The 12,403-nt window shown below is 41.7% G+C and overlaps 1 protein-coding gene across 1 annotated transcript in view; it reads right to left on the bottom strand.

The window, feature by feature from the left end:
- Positions 1 to 12,403, bottom strand: part of LOC111224691 (sushi domain-containing protein 3-like) — a 34,376-nt gene that overhangs the window by 4,313 nt on the left and 17,660 nt on the right. The window lies entirely within an intron of this gene.

Below are 12,403 nucleotides of genomic sequence, written 5' to 3'. Positions count from 1 at the left end.
ACGTGTCTGCTGTGTGTGCCTGGATGCTTACATGTGTGTGTATGTGTGTGTGGAGAGAGAGGATGCTGTCATTCTTTACACGGATCACGGGATCCTCTCCCTCTCTGTTTTTACCGCTGCAGAAATCCACCCATCTGTCGCTACTAATCAGCAGAGAGCAAGCTTGCATGTTCACAGGTTTTATACCAGGATGACATGTCTCTCTCTCTCGCTCTTTTGCTCTCTCACTCTCTCTCACCACACACACACCACACACACACACACACACACACACAAAGATTACACTAATAGTGACACAGCAAAAGCAAACCACAGCATCACATGCCCTTCTAGCCAATACTCATTAAACACCATGCTGTAATTTTGTTTTATCGTGTGCATCTCTTTTCAAAGCGATTTCAAAGTCATTTTAAAATTTTATAGCACTCTTATCATTTTTCTATATTAAAAAATGGAATAATGACTATGTAAAATGTGAAGGAGTTTCTCATAGTGTCAAACCCACAAAAAAGATCAGGTCAATTATTATCAGGTCATTGTTTTTTATTTTATGGCTCACACCTTCACTGTTTTGTACCCATTGTACAGTATCTGCTCAGCAACAAGTAGCTCACAGACAAAACTTAGCAGCCAGCTGGTGAACATAAGTGGAGCATTTAGCAGCCAAAGAGGAGGTTGGTGGAGACTAAACCAGGGCTCAAAGAAGAGAATCACATTGGTTTGGTGACCAGAAACACGACTCAAAATAAATGCCTAATTCGATACCATATGTAATTGCTGGGTGTGTAATACAGCTACTGTTGTTAACTAAGTGCAACATCACGGGTCTGAAAAAATTAGGCCAACAAGTGCCAAAAATTGCAGTTCTTCAAAATTGCCACTAAAGTCCGGCTCCAAAAGCAAGTCAATCCCCCAAGACTCCATGTTAAAATGTCCAACTTTACAGCAGAAAAAAACAAATTTACAGCCTGGTACAAAATCAGTTTTGGTCTCTGTAGTTAATTTCCACCTTCATGGCAACATGTACAGGGGAATTATATATAACTCACCTGGTTTACATATTATGAAGTCCTTACATTTTGCATAATTGAGGGCGTGGCCACAGGTGACAGTGTGGTGTGAGTGTATGGTTGCACCCGTCTCAGCTTCCACACACGCCCCACTTCTTGCCCATTTTTGGATTAGCCAGAGTTAGGGGCAGAGTCAGACACTGCCAAGATGGCGATGTGGAGCAGCTCACTCTGAGCTTAAACCCGTTCGTTTCAGAAACCTTGTGTGGTGATGTCACGGAGGCTACGTCCATCTTTATTTACAGTCTATGCTACTCACACATCTGCCACATCAATGTTACCAATGTGGAAATGTTTGTATTGTTGCCAAACTGTAGCTTAAGCTGTGCCTGACTGGTCTCATTTTTTACCGAATGTTTGCTTCTGTTAGTGATTCAAGTGAAGATGCCATCTTACACAACATATAGTAACATATAATAATTTGCACTTACTAATAGAGCAATGATTCAGTAAAGTGAGTTTTAAAAGCCAGAAATCTCAACAGCTGGAGTCATCAGCACTGATCAATGACCCTGTCATACCCCACAGATATGCGTAATTTAGTGATAAGGCGCAGAATTAACCCTCACCTATATCCCACTAAAGTTCTCTCAAAAAATATGGGATGCTTGCGCACCTAGCGATGCTGTAGGTTACATGCGATTTCCTGAGAGCCTCAAAAATCCCTGCAGCAGAAATCTAACAATAGCTGCTTATCACGAGACCTTCGGAGGTATTTGCGTATTGTAGCATGAGGAAGATAAAAAAGTTTCTTTCTGTCCCTTCTCTCTCTCTCTGTCTATCCAGTGTAACTTCTAATCTCAGAACAGAGACTCTGGCCCACGCTGAGTCTGTTTGACAAGAAAGCGGAAGAGAAGAAACAAAAAACAAAAGAGAGGAAAGGGTGGGATAGAAAAGAAGAAAGATGCAAGGAGGGACAAGGGGGAGGGAGACGAGACACTTTAATCTTTGACATTGTTAAACAGTTACAGCTGTATGGTAATGATGACAATGAGACCTCACTTCCAGATATTCTGAAGCTGTAAATGTCTCTCAGAATAAAGCAGGGATTATTTCTGGAGGTGTCACAATCACCAGTTATTAACAATGATACACAGAGAAATCTTTTAGTAGAAAATCCAAAAAGATCAAGGTCTATACCCAGCTTGCATTGAAACTGACACAACAAAGGAAGAAGGTAGCAGCCTCTGTAACCATGAAAAGTCATGTCTGCTGTTTCTACGGTGATAAACTTGCCTGTAGAGTTACAGATTCACTCAAAAAACCTGCAGCAGATTACAAGACAGCACTCATTTTTTGTGGTTTCTTAGAAGTTTCCCCTGAAAATGAAAAAACTACACACTAATAAAACTTTTATTCTAAATAGGAACAGGTTGAACACATGGTGAAATATGCTTATATACGCTCATGCAGAGAGGTAGACGAGAATATTACGCCACTTCTCCAAGAAAAGATGGCCACACCCGAGGCTTCCAATGATGTTTTTACAAATTATCAAAACACACAATTTCTCTATTGACCTATGAAGTCACCTGCTGTTTTTGTCTCCTCTCTCCTCAGGTGTGTCCTGTGTCTCTGTCTCCCACCACGCCGGGTTCCTTCTACGTTGAAAGTGGCACAGGCGTGTCGGTCGGCAGCGTGCTGACCTTTCTGGTGCAGAGAGAGGATACCAGCTGGTCGGCAGCGACAAAATTCTACTGCACTGTCAGGAATGGCAAACCACAGTGGAGCAACTACCTACCTGTCTGTGAAGGTAAGCAGGTTTACTGGACTTATAACGCCAATGCGAATGAGCCATCTTCTTAAAATATGTGAGCCTTTTTTTAAAGAGGACCTGTCATGCTTTGCCGAGTTTTCACTTTCCTAAAGTGTGTAATAGCTTTTTGTGCATGTAAGTGGTCTACAAAGGATAGACCTCTGTCAGCGCACTTTCTCATTTGCATGAAATGCCTTGTTTGCGGTCCAGGCCTTACATTCTGGACCTACTGACGTCATTACGTCCCACAGTGCTGCCCACCTGCAGGCTGGACACTCCCTGCAAGCTTGGCACGTAGCAAAGCAACCGACTACTTAAAAGGAAAGCCAGGATTTTTGTTGTTGTTTGCTGTTTGTTTGTTTGTTTGTTTGTTTTGTAGCCATGCTGAAAAGACACTGTGTTTTTCAATTGCCTGGAGAAAACTACTTTGTACCACAAATAGCTCAGTGGCTGAATTAATTTTTACCACAGTTCCCTTCACTTTTGCAAACATTTTAGCAGGAGTGGAAAGAGAGCGGAAAAATCACACTGAAGTACAAGTACATGTACTCAGATACAAGTACAAAGTACGTCAGTTAAAATGTTCTTGAGTAAATGTTACAGCCTTACATTTTTAAAAGGGGGGAAGAGAAGGGTAAAAAATACGTTGTTAACAATAACATATGATAAAACTATTAAATTAAATAAATCTTCAGGCTACAGGTGCATGTGCATTGGTATTTCACTGCCCCATTCCAGGTGAGAACAACACCGAAAGCAAGCAATAAATTCCAGTCAGGCTCTTTGCAGCCTGTGCATACAGCTGATGATTACACATATACACTCAGTTGGCAGTTTATTAGGAACGCCTAGCTTAAAAACTAATACAACAGTCCTTGCAGTTTTAATATTAATTATTGTAGCGAGTTGTTGATTCAACTGTATGATCATGTTGGAGGATGTGGTGTATGTTGCTGTGGAGCTGTGTTACATTACAACATAAGCTCTACAGGAGCTGCACCGAACACAGAAAACAAACGATACGTCGCTAGGTAACGCAGTAGTTGTTGAAGCCGTACATTGTTGCCACACCTGTCTGAATCTCCTGCACCTCAAAGTCCTCCACAATCTGCCCTAAATCCAGCCTCTCTGCTAGCACTCGCGTGCAACATATAACCGGTCCGCTCAGCCTCTCTGGTCTCACTGCGTGAATGAGCTCTGCAGTCACAACAGGACTCATCAGAAACAGCGGGGAAGGTTTGCATAACCTCACTGACAGTAGAAGTGAAGACAGAAATCAACTGAAGGATCCACTGTCAGTATTTTAGCATGCACCTGTTGGTCACGCAACATGGCAGGTGTGTTTGATTTGGGACACTTGCCTATGATTTTTCTTATACTGTACATCTTATACTGATCTCTATTCATCTTCTGTCTGAGAGATCAGGGCTTTTTAAGGCCCCACTTCCACCTCTGAGCGCAGTGTGGTGTGATTGGTCAGTTCGTTGGTCAACACGTTCCTCTATCTGACTTTCTGCGCAGCTGCAAACAAACGGTTGTGGCTGCTACAATGCCGTCGGTTCTGCATTTCAGTTTGAGCCAGAGTCCGGTCTTGAACCAGAAGATGATAGACCCAATACTCGGGTGCAGGAGATTCAGACAGGTGTGTGCAACAATGTACAGTGATTGGGGACACTTGCCATGGTCGCTGGGCGGTGCATCCAGTCAGCTGATTTGACGTTTGTTGCGTTATCATACAGTTAATCATAAAATATAGCGGCACCTCTCTCCACATTTCAGCATTTCCCTCCTTCCCCCTCGTTTCCTGCCTTCCGAGTATTGGGTCTATCATCTTCTGGTTCAAGACCGGACTCTGGCTCAAACTGAAATGCAGAAACCGACGGCATTGTAGCAGCCACAACCGTTTGTTTGCAGCTGCGCAGAAAGTCAGATAGAGGAACGTGTTGACCAACGAACTGACCAATCACACCACACTGCGCTCAGAGGTGGAAGTGGGGCCTTAAAAAGCCCTGATCTCTCAGACAGAAGATGAATAGAGATCAGTATAAGATGTACAGTATAAGAAAAATATGTCTTTTTGGAGCATTGAGGCATGTAAATCTATTTCAGTAGACACAAAGAATAAAATTAAGAACCTTAAAAATGGCCAGGCCATAAGTCCTATTCAAAGTTTGCTTATTTTTTCCTGTATCAATGCAAACAATTATGTCATGTCATCATGTCATCTGCACAAGGCAAGACAAATAAATGGAGCCAAGAGAGGAAATGGATGTTGTGGTTCCTCTCCTTCATATTTAATGTTTATGCATGAATTCAATAACTCCAACATATGCAGAACAAGCTTATCTGAGTCTGTTAATGCAGTGTCATCTCTTTCCTACCAACAGCGATCCCCAGGCCGGAGGACCGTGGTCTGAGAGTGGCTGTGTTGGCTTCAGTGGTGAGTGCATCGTCATCCTCGCTATGTCCCTGTCCTTCCTCATCTGCTGTCTGCAGGAACATCCAGCCGGACCGAGCCAAGAGGGAGGGACGGAGCAGTAGGAGGAGAGGGATGCCAGAAGGAACCCTCATATAACCCCTGTAGTCGAATAGTTGAATAGTCTCCTTTACGTCCAAACTTTGTTTTTATTCTTTGTCCCTGGTGTACAGGGGCCAGTAAGCTGATAAAGTTCTCTCCTCCACAGGCGCAGAAGAAGCACTCATCCCGTCGCAGTGAGTGTTGGCTAGAGAGAGAGGAGGGTGATTGGAAGCCTTCCTCCTCCCAAGATTTCCACCTCTCCAGAGGATGAACCCCCGTCTGGCTCCCGACAGCCCCCTCTACCTTACTGGAGCCTCAATGGATATGAGAACAGAGGATACCAGAGGTAAAAATATCAGCACTCACATCTACAGAGAACCAATTTAGTGTCACTTGTCTCACTTTTTAGTTCTATATTTTCTGCTGAAAACAATAATAATGATGCCTGACATCCAGTGTTTTACATTTCTGGTTTCTGAGATCCAAATACATTGGATGATATCACAGTATGTGAACATAAAGAATCAACCAATGAGATAAGTACAAGAAATAGAAAAGAGAAGAAAAGACAACCACTCTCATACCATGGTGCAGGTATCAATAATTACAAGAACAATCAATACGTAAACAAACTGACTAACAAAGTGAAAACAAGTGCTTTGCACCACCTAAATAAAAAGAATTTGGTGGAGGAAATGAGAAAAATTTATGCTGTGTGATTCCAGGAGGCTGAAGTGCTTTGAAATCACTGAGCTAATACTACTACTTTAGTGCCGGTGCTTAGATAAATGAAATCCAGACAAAGTTATTATATATTATATATATATACATATATATGGCCAACCAAATCCTGACCCAGTTTATCAAGTTTTTTACAAATGTCAGTAATTTAAAGGTCCCATATTGTATAAAGGTAGATGTCCATATGTTGTTTGATGATAAAGCAAGTCTAGGTTCTATATTAATACTGTGAAAGTATCAAAGCGCTCAGTCCAAAGAGAAATGCACACAGCCTGTATTCAGAAACTGAACCTTAAAACCAAGCCTCAGGACTTCTGTAATTTGTGATGTCCACAACAAAGCAGTCACTGCCCTCAGCCATGCCCCAAGCCCACCCCTGGCTCAGAGCCTCCTCTCTTCTGATTGGCTCACTGACCTGTTTATTGCTAGACTCCAGAGAGAAGCCTGGAGAGAGGAGATGTAAAACTACATTAAGATGGTTTTAGTTCTTAAAACCAAAAATATATCTTCTTATGGATCAACACTTCAAATGAAACACAGAGGAAAATATGGAGCTATATGTCAGTAGTTTCAGTTGATGCTTGAAATTCTTGCTTCTCTGTTGTCTCTCTCATACAGGAGTCAGGAGAGTCTGCTGAAGGTTCCCTGCCCGGACTCTACCGCTCCGAGTCCCAGCTGTACCCGCACGTCGTCCTGCAGAGGGTCCCAACTCCGACAGCACCCTCCCGCCCCTTCCGCACCATCCGCTCCTCTCTACCTCCACCTCCCCTCCTCCTCCTCTGCTGACCTCCTCACCTTCCCACGCAGCCCACCACGGCAGCCTCACATCATGGCGCTAGTACCCCACCCCGACGTACCCGCCAAACCCCAACACGGCTTGCCCGTTACCCCCACCAACACCAGCGCCTATCCTACCCCAACCTCTAACCCGATACCGCCAGCGGCCATGGCAGTAGCTACGTCTTTCACTTTCCATATTTACAGAAGCCCTGCGCCATCCCACGGGCAACGTTGAGGGAAGACACGGAGAGAAAGTGTCGCAGCACATTTCTGGAGACACAGAAGTCTTTTTCCCTTCTTTATCCCTGTTTTCTCCCACAAGCGGCTACAAATGCATGTTCCAAAGCAGACATGAAGGAAAGTGTAGAAATGGACATGCAGCCAGTGTAGAAGTTCCCCCTTTTACTGCATGCTTGCCGAACTTCTCCTGCAGTTTGGACTATAACCACAAGGAACTCAACACTTAAGATTTTTTTCTTTAATTCTTACTGAACTTCTGCTGCTGCTGTTCTCTGCAAGAAGGAATTCTTCACGGGAAGTCCTGCTTTCTTTTTGCCCGTCAGAAATTACAAGAAAGCTTCTTGCAGCATGTTGACAAAGGAGACGGAGAGTTGTACTTTAAATTGTACTAATTCAGTTCAAACTTTGACACTGTATTGAAAAGATTGACCTGCAAAGAGGACTTCAACAATGGCCGCCCACTGTTTCGGCAGCTCTCGACATGTTGATTTTTTAAAATAGTTTATATTTATTATGTAATTGGATCCCTATCAGCCTTCCTGAGGTCCAGTTAACCTAATCTAGACCTAAATAAAACAACAGAGATATATACAGTATATTTTGCTTAAATGCTAGTAGACTTAACTTCTGTAATCTCACCACTTTTAAGCCAGAGCTTTTGTGTGATGTAATAAAAAAAAGGTTTCAGGTCACTTTTCAGCTCTGTTTAATATGTCCCAGATTTTGATGCTGAGGGATTTATGGGCAGCAAGCACACTGTGATTAAAAGGCTGCTGTCGCTGCCACTGCTGAATGGAACCAATTCTTGCTGTTTGTATGGATTTAATAATACAGTGATTGCTTAAATTGATCCTGTCTTTCTCACCAAAATCATTACCTTTCTTTCTGTCTGTCTAATTTTCTCCGTCTACTGCCACAACTCATTCTGTCAACATGTTATTTATGACAAAAACGCATTCAAGGTCGACAGTTAGACAGGTGAGATATTGTGGCACAGACGCTCAGAGCCTCGAATGGGTTTAGGAACATGAAGAAGACACATGACTCAAATACTGACTGGAAATGAGCAATATCAAATACTGAATGAATTTAAAAATCTGTTTGAGCCCAGGCACAGGTTCAGACAATGTTTTTTTTTTTTTTACAATTTAAAAAAGATCTTCTTGTGTGATAATAACTAAGGTTTTTATATGTGATTAACAACAGACAAAGATTTATTTTGAAAACGTCGGACTGGTCAAGCGTTGTGAGCGGACTGCTTTGTGTGTGATGCACTGGAAATGGCCACATGAATGCACTGATATGTGAAGTTTGAGCAGAGGGGATGGAGTAACTGAGGAACCATGTCGACTGTAAACTCACCTGCAGTTCTTTCAGATCTTTTTAAATGAATGCTCACTCTTAAACCTTTGTTGTCCCCTCTGAGCTACTGTTATGTGCAAGCATTAAAATCATCATCTCTGTTGCCCCTCTACTGTGGCTTTTAGTCAGTTTACCACTCTAGTTTTTGGGCTTTATTTTTTAATAGAAGAACTCCAGTAGAAAACACTAATAATTCTACACTTTTACATTTTTTGAAAGGGGCGGGGGTTTAAAAAGCTTGGACTCTTTTTCTGTAAACTATTGTTGTATAATAATAATAAGACTGCCATAAAAGCGGAATAAAGAGATATATTTTAGTCCAACAGTTAACAGTTCAGCTTGTGTTATCAGTGTGTGTATCTTTGGAAGAAGGAGAGAGAACGGAGGGAAACAGAGGAGGAGGAGAAACAGAGGGATGGGAAAATATATAAGAAAGCTGGACCTCGTTCATCACTGTGTTCATGACAGTTGAAAATGAGGAGATGACCTCATTTTCCCACAGAGCAACGCTGACACGTGGAGAGATGAAGTGGTTCGTCTGCCTGCACTAGACTTGACTGGCAGAACAGAGTTTGATACGTGGATTTAATTGAAGACTTGAAATGTATTTAATATAAATTATGCTGGCTTTAGTTATCCTGGATAAAAAGAAGTAATCAAATGAAGAAGATCTGATTATATTTTGTATTTACGATTGTACAGCAAAACAGTAACTACAAAAAACACAGTTGCAGCCAAAGAAGAGTTTGTGGAAAAAATAAATACAAATACATGTCAATTGAAAAGATATAAAAGTGTTACGGTTTATGAGTGATGGATGTTATAAATGATGGCATTTTATGGAATATTATAATAATAAAAAGAAAGAAACAAACAAACTTTGCAAAGAAACTGAAAACAGACCAGAACAACTCTAGTATTTATAGCATACTGGAATGTGACCTAAGTGTGTTGTTATTCTTTTCTTACATTTTTTTGAGCACAGATTTTCACATCATCAACCATTGCCTGGGACCAATATCCTGCTGTTTTATATTTCTTAATCACCTCCCCCCTCGCACAGTGATCTGTATCTGTGCAAACCAGAGATCAACTATGGTCAATGACACAGTACAACCAGCATCCTTCATGGTGATCTCACAGACCCTTTTAAACCCTGTTCGTTTCCAGACTGCCTCCAAATAAGTGCCACACGCGTGAGCGTATGCAGAGTCCAGTATACACCATGGCAGCTTTGTTTCTGGCTAATTTGCAAGCTGCCATGCTGCAAGCTGATCCCCAGCACCCCGTCCATCCAATAAGGGGCCGGCCTACTGTTTGGCCGGAGAGTGTTCAGGCTCTTCAAAATCCCAACAAACTCCCGGTGGGTCCCCTCTGTGCGAATAATCAGGTTGTCTCCTCGTAGTTGGGACTGTTGCTGTGTTTCTGGCTGTTGGTCATAGACATTAATCACGGAAGCGTTAAGCAAATGTCGCGTGTCACGTGCCGCCTCGCCTGAGTTGTTGTTTTCTTGTTCTTTATCAGTCAGCTCGCTAGTTGTACTGAGCCAACTTGTCTTTGAACCTCTTCTCTCTTGCTCCTTCAATCTCTGCTCGTCCTTTCTATATTTCTCTATAGCGTGTATCACATGATCACAGAACTCTTTGATTTCTTCATGGTTCTGCCCTTACTGGAGCCGGAGCCTCAGTCACTTGATGTTGGTTTGTGGTGAATAGAGGACTGCCTTCAGCTTCCTCTCAGTCTCTTGTTAACACCTTTTTAGTTCGCGGCTGCTAGGGTTCTCGGTGTCAGAGAAGAGGCTCACCCTTTAATGCTTTAGGGTCGATTTTGAAAGGATATTCTTTTGCAAGGCCATCCATAAGCTGGTTCGATACGGATTGGAATTCAGTTCCATCTGCTAAGGCGTTTATCATCCAGGCATTTCCATTTAGCGCAAGATGTTTTCCATTTGTTGAATCCCCCCTATAGGGCCTTAATGTCACCAAAGCCAGCATTTTGCCCACTGTTTCTTCTTCAAATGCTCTTATCCATATTTGCTGGACCCCTTATTCGATGTCAGGTAGTCTAGTGGATCAGCCCCTCAAGGTCCAGTGTTTGCCACGGTACGGTAATTGCTGTGTCCTTTTTATTTAGTATTGAGCTGCTATTGCAGGTCATTACCTCAGGTCATACTTCCCTTTTTCTTTGCTTCTCTTCCTTTGCTCCCTTCCTTATGTTTACTGAAAATGTGAGAATTCCCACCAACACATCCCTCTGTTTTTTCTACTTCCTGTTGCTTCCCACCACGGTCCCTCTGTCCCTCAGTTCCTACCTTATCCCTGTGTTCTGCACTTCCTTCTGTTTCTTTACTACCCTCCGCCTGAGTTACATACTGTATCTTTTTGTTCTTTGACCACAGGCACGGTTCTGCTATGCAAAGGAAAACTGGCAGTAAAATCAGGCAGCGACAGACAGCATGCAATGGAAATCACCTGTACTATAAGGTTACATACAATGTACTTCTTTGCATTTAAGGATCGAAATTCAACACTAAACACCTGCTTGTTTGTTTTGTGGTCTGCTCTATAGACAGAGCTGGGGGTTGCAAGAGCAAGAAAGTTAGCATTGGCTGATTAAAGGCTTGCAAGACTGGAGAGAAGGAGGAACTACAAAGAGTAAACAGGGAGTTTCTTTAGTTTTTTCACTATAATAACACATAATAGAATAAAGGATAAAAAAAATCATGATCGCTTGAAGGAAAAATTTCCTTTGAAATATCAAAAGGAAATGTTTTTTTTTTCCTTATTGTAATGAATAAAAATTTGACTTTGATTAGAATCTAATTGACTTTCACTCTTCTTGAAGCTGTTGAGATTCTTCAACTTACTGATGAAGTGTATCTAAAATGACTTTTAAATTTCCAATGGAGTTCAGCCTATTGTGGAATTTTAAAGCCATATAACTGTTTTCATTTATACATCCATTTAGAAAAAAACCATTTAAAGGGTCACATATTTTCTTAATTTAATTGCCAGTGCCATGCAGAAATCTTTGTTGTTTCATCCAGGTTTTGAGATATCACTGTCAATTTACGCCTCCACTGCAAAACAAAGATGAAGAGGTGAATTTGTAATGATTTGTATAGCATTAAAAATGTTTAATGAACATCTCCTTTGTATGGCGCAGAGAAAGGCCAAAATTAACTAAATAATAATCAGAGCGAGCCTATGTCTATATTGAGGCTGGCAGCTGATTTAGTCACTGATAGGACTTGATAGTATCTCTTCCTCATCACTCTCCAAGGCGAGCAACCCACTTTATCTAGCTAGCCTGTTCATTTGACGAAGCCTGGGTAACTTATGTTCACACTGGGCTGGTTCACTGTTATTGAATTATACAGTGCTGCACGAATGATCGTATTTTTTTAGGCTAAACCTGGATGTTAGCATCACCCTGTCTCCGCCTCGACAAAAAAGCCAATGGAAATTTTTAAATGATTTTTTTTTTACCGATGCCTGCATGCTTTGTTCATGCAGGATAATCTTCACTAATGAACAGCCTCTTTATGATCTTTTTGAAGCCTAAATACAATCGCCAGATGTTAAAAGTAAATGTGAGGCCTATAAAATCACTACACCAGGGTCACATGACTTCACATATTCACCACCACTACACTTCCAACTCCAACAACTTTGGTTTTAGCTCTTGACCTCTACAAAAAGCCATTCCTCCACACAGGGAGGCTGTCAAAACAAAACTAGTGAGTAGATTGGTCTCTCGTGTCGGCGACTATGATGACTTTAATGTCTGCAGTTCTCATTTAGCCACTTGTTAGCATCCGATGTAAAAACTAGACATAAAAAGCTTAGATTCTATGTCATAGAATAAAACCTGAAGATATCTTCACTAGTGTTGATAAAAGACCGTATTTCAGGATCTAACAAAAAATCTCTCTCC

Source organism: Seriola dumerili, unplaced genomic scaffold (genome assembly GCF_002260705.1).
Source record: "Seriola dumerili isolate Sdu_G_001 unplaced genomic scaffold, Sdu_1.0 BDQW01000138.1, whole genome shotgun sequence".
Classification (NCBI taxonomy): domain Eukaryota; kingdom Metazoa; phylum Chordata; class Actinopteri; order Carangiformes; family Carangidae; genus Seriola; species Seriola dumerili.
This window is presented reverse-complemented; position numbering and strand designations above follow the sequence as displayed.